This window comes from Microcaecilia unicolor, chromosome 2, assembly GCF_901765095.1.
Source record: "Microcaecilia unicolor chromosome 2, aMicUni1.1, whole genome shotgun sequence".
NCBI classification, from domain to species: domain Eukaryota; kingdom Metazoa; phylum Chordata; class Amphibia; order Gymnophiona; family Siphonopidae; genus Microcaecilia; species Microcaecilia unicolor.
This window is the reverse complement of record NC_044032.1, coordinates 512,534,549-512,539,406: the sequence shown is the minus strand read 5'-3', so window position 1 is coordinate 512,539,406 and position 4,858 is coordinate 512,534,549.

Here is a 4,858-nt window from a genome sequence, read left to right as displayed (position 1 = left end):
TTTCTCGGGCATTTGAGGTACCAGAAGAGACTACGGAGACTCACCCCATGCTAGACCCCGATTGTCTTAGTGGGGCCACGGGGAAGCTTACCCAAATCCCGAGATTCGTGGCGGCCGCGGATCGGAAGAAGGTGCTGCAGTGGGGACACTCGTCAAGATGGGCCGGGCACTTCGGGTATCATAAGACGCTCCGATTCATCTCGCGACAATATCGATGGCCACAGATGAGAAGAGATATCTTCCAGTTTGTGACTTCCTGCCCGATATGTGCCCGAACCAAGCCAATAGGAGGACCTCCCGTAGGAGACCTACAACCCTTGCCCGTACCAACCAGCCCTTGGACGGAGATATCCATGGACTTTATCACGGAATTACCACGGTCCCAGGGTCATACGGTGATCTGGGTGGTGATCGATCGATTCTCTAAGATGGCTCACTTTGTTCCCTTTGTGAACCTTCCGACGGCCGCCGCTCTAGCTCAAGCATTTATTCAGCACATCTTTCGATTACATGGACTGCCCACCAGGATCATCAGTGACCGAGGGCCCCAATTTACCTCCCGTTTCTGGAGAATGTTATGCAAGGCCTTGGGAGTGGAGAACCATTTCTCATCCGCTTACCATCCACAAACCAATGGCATGGTTGAGAGGATAAATCAAACCCTGAAAGGATTCTTAAGAGCCTTTGTTAACCAACGACAAGATAACTGGGCTTCTTTACTTCCTTGGGCCGAGGTCGCATATAACCAAAGTACCCATTCCTCCTCAGGACAGTCCCCGTTCTTCCTGGTATATGGACGACATCCACGAGTTCCAGGGCCGCTCCCGGCTACCGCCATGACGCCAGCTGGGGACCAAGTGGTCGCCGACCTACGGAAGGTCTGGAGAATGGCTAGGGAACAATTACAGAAGACCGCGACCAAGAACAAGCTCTTTGCTGACCGTCATCGGCGGCCCGCCCCCGTGCTTCAGCCAGGACAGAAGGTATGGTTAAGCACGAAACACTTGAGACTCCGAGGGTCTTCCCGTAAGCTGGGTCAGCGATACGTGGGACCGTATGCCATCCAAGAACGAATTGGATCAGTAACCTATCGCTTGCGGCTACCCGCCACCCTGCGAGTACATAACGCCTTTCATATCTCGCTATTGAAGAGGTTCCGAGAATCCAGATGGCACCCGCCTCCAGCCCAGGAAAAGGATCTCCAGGTGTCCCCAGAACCGGAGTACGAGGTAAGAGAGATTCTCGACTCAAAGTGGCGGCGGGGAAAACTATATTACTTATTATCCTGGAAATCTTTTGGCCCCGAAGATAATTCCTGGGAACCCGTGGCTAATGTTCATGCTCCAGAACTGGTCAAAGCCTTCCATACTCAATATCCATCCAAGCCCGGGCCTCGAAGGAAGGGGTCTTCCGGGGAGGATACTGTCCCGGTCCGGGCTCTTACCTGGCGCCCCGCGGCCCGTGGCGGTCGTCAAAGGCGCCAGGGGAGCGCGGACCGACGGGTGGGGGCTGCCGCGGGGATCACCGCGACGATGGAGTGCTCCGAGGCCGGCGATCCGAAAGAACTAACGCCGGCCTCGGAGAGTGAAACCCGCCAGCCAAGATGGCGGCGCCGACGTCGGCGTCCTCCTCGCTGCAGCAGGACCAGCGAGGAGGCTCCGCCCACCCGCGCCGGATTGGCGCATCTTCCTGGGAACACCGCCCATCAAATGAAGGGACCTATCCGGTTCCAGTGGCCGGCTGGGGTGGAGACGATTGGCGCCAGCTGTTCTGCAGGCAAGGCAAGCGGGGGATTTAAACGGAAGCACGGAGGGGAACCAGTGCTTCCGTTTTCCTGTCTGAAGCCGTCTTGCCAAGAGGATTACAAGCCTGTTTGTTCTTCAAGACTGCTAGCTGTCCTGCTAGCCTTTTCCAAGTTTAATTGTTCTTCAAGACTGCTAGCTGTCCTGCTAGCCTTTTCCAAGTTTAATTGTTCCTCAAGACTGCTAGCTGTCCTGCTAGCCTTTTCCAAGGTTAATTGTTCTTCAAGACTGCTAGCCGTCCTGCTAGTCCTTTCCAAGTTTGTTTGTTCTTCAAGACTGCTGGCCGTCCGGCTGGCCTTTTCCAAGTTTGTTTGTTTTTCAAGACTGCTAGCCGCCCTGCTAGCCTTTTCCAAGTTGTGTTTGTTCATCAAGACAGCTAGCCGTCCGGCTAGCCTTTTCCAAGACTGTGCGGTGCCTCAAGTCTACTAGCCGTTGTGCTAGCTACTGTCTAGTCAGCGTACGTTCCTGTTGTCCGCTAGCCATCCAGCTAGTCCACGTTACCTAGGACGCTGTAACCAGATCCGACCAGGCCAGCCGTTCCCCGTGGTTCCAGCAGTCCTGCTGGCCGCCCGCAGCTGAGGGCTCAACCCTCGGTGAACGGCGGTCGCCGCGGGTGAAGATTCGGGGTGCTCGGTTTTCCTGGTCTGCGGAGTTCAGGAAACTCAAGAGCTCACCTACACTAACGGGACCTCAGAGCCGCGACACCAGCTAAGACATGGCCGGTTAAGTCAATATTCGGACTTAACCGGCCATGGACTGCCACATAAAGATAGGACTGTGTTTTATGTGGTTCCATTTATGCAGTTACCCTGGCCGGTTAAGTGATGTCAATTCTGCCTCCGGAAGTTCCCGGAAAAGCTGGTTTTCACTTAGGGCCTCTTTCTAAGGTGTGCTAGTGTTTTTAGTGCATACTAATATTTAGGGCGCGCTAAACGTTAATGACATCCATGGACATAGCTAACGTTTAGTGCAAGCTAAAAACTCTAGCGCGCCTTAGTAAAAGAGGCCCTTAAGCGCTAACTGCTAATTTTCAGTGGAAAAAGCTGGTTAAGTGCTGCTGAAAATTAGTGGCTAGCCCCCATCCAGCAATTTAAATGGTCAACAGCTGTTTCTGGCTGGTTAAATAATTTTGAATATCAACCGGTACATATGTATTTCCCATTTTACAAAGGGAATACATGTGCATGGGGAGAACTTTCCACATCAGGTTTTACACCAGCTCAAAGGCATGCATATATATATTTTTAAACACTGTTCATTTAGGCTAGTGCTTTACACAAGGGATTATGGGAATCATTCTCCTTAATCCCATGTGGTTTAGTTCCATTTTTTAAATGAAACCAAGTTAAAATTGTCGCCTCGCGTCTTCATTGGTGGCACTTATACATGTAGGCTTGTAAAAAGGGGCAGATACACATGGAAGTGGAGCCACTTAAACGTGGGGGTTGTGAAATCGCCACTTCCATGTGTAAGTGCTGACACATCTATGTGGAAGCTGCTGGGTTTGTGCCGTTCATTTTTTCAAAGTGTATGTTTGTAAAATGGCTGCTTCCACTGCACATGCCCCCAAATACATATACAGGCCTGCATGTATTTTAGAAAGGGCTCTAAAATACTGCTGGAACTGAGCACATCTTGACCGGGGTCTTTCAATTCTCATTTCTATGTTCTATGTAAAATGGAACTCTTTGTTTTACTAATTGACCTTTTCACTGTCTTTTATTAAAAAATCATCTTTAATCACTTTTAGGCCCATTCACTAAACACAATAACCCATTCTAAGTTAATGTGGGCCATAGTATATGTTTGCACACATTAATTGATCTGGGCCCATTAAATTTAATAGGGATGATTTATTAGCCTTGTACGTTAACCTGTATTAAAGCTTGTATTTAATCTGCCTTAATTTAGTGTGGGTACTTTAGTGAGTAGGCCTGTTTACGTATTATATGGGTAACACATGCAAAATAAGTTACTTCAATAAAGTTAATTGAATATGATCTTTGTTCTGACTTCCCCAATCGCAGAACTGCAGAAGACTTTTGTACATTTTTATTCACCTACGGAGGGACCAATAAATGGGTATTTTTGTACAAATCCCTACCAGTTTCTCCTAATGCTTCTCCCAGTGTGGGTTGCCTGTGCATGTTCAAAGACTATTCAGAGACTGTTAAGTCAGCTGCCAGGGACCTTTGATCTTTGTTCTTGGGCCATGGGAAGAAGAGACTGGAAGAGGAGATTGTAGCTACAGATTCTAAATTTATATGTATCCGTAGTCCCACCAACTGGAGGGACTGACTACACAGCCTTCAACTTGTTAATTAGAAGTGGCTTCTGTACTTACACTGCAACAACATTGTTCTGTGAATATCTTTAAAAAAAAAATTTTCCACAGTGAGCTCATTGGGTCACAGGTTAACAGTGCTACCACAGCTTCCTTCTACAGAGATTTCCCATTAGTTCCAGGGGTGCTAGTCTGGATCTAGGGTTTGTTGACTAGCTGAAACTATTTTCTGCTAGTGTAGACTGCTGCTGTAATATGTTACATCTCAAGATCAGGATTTCGCAATCCAGTCCTTGAAATACACCCAGCCAGTTAGGTTTCAGGACATCCACATTTAATGCGTATGAGATAAATTTACGTGCATTGCCTTTATTGTATGCATATCTATCTCATACATATTAATTATAGGCATCCGTTAAAACTAGGTGTGTCCCAAGGACTGGGTTAGAACCCCTGATCTAGATTAGTCTCCACTTTTGGTAAAATTCTAACATTCTGAAAGATCCAAAAAGATCTTTATGTCAGATAACTGATCTTTTTTTTAAAAATTTGGATTATCTCTCATGAGTCCACATCTCCAACGCTGCAGGTATTTAAAGATGTACACTTTTGCACAGAAAACAGAGTTGCCAATCTTTTTCATTGGCTTCTGGTGCTCAGGACAATGTTTTAGTAGAAAGGCCTTTATTCGGCTCCAGATCAACAGGCTTAATAAACGATTCCTGCAAGCAGTCACTTCCTGCAACAACATTTGCATCCAAAAGAGCCATTA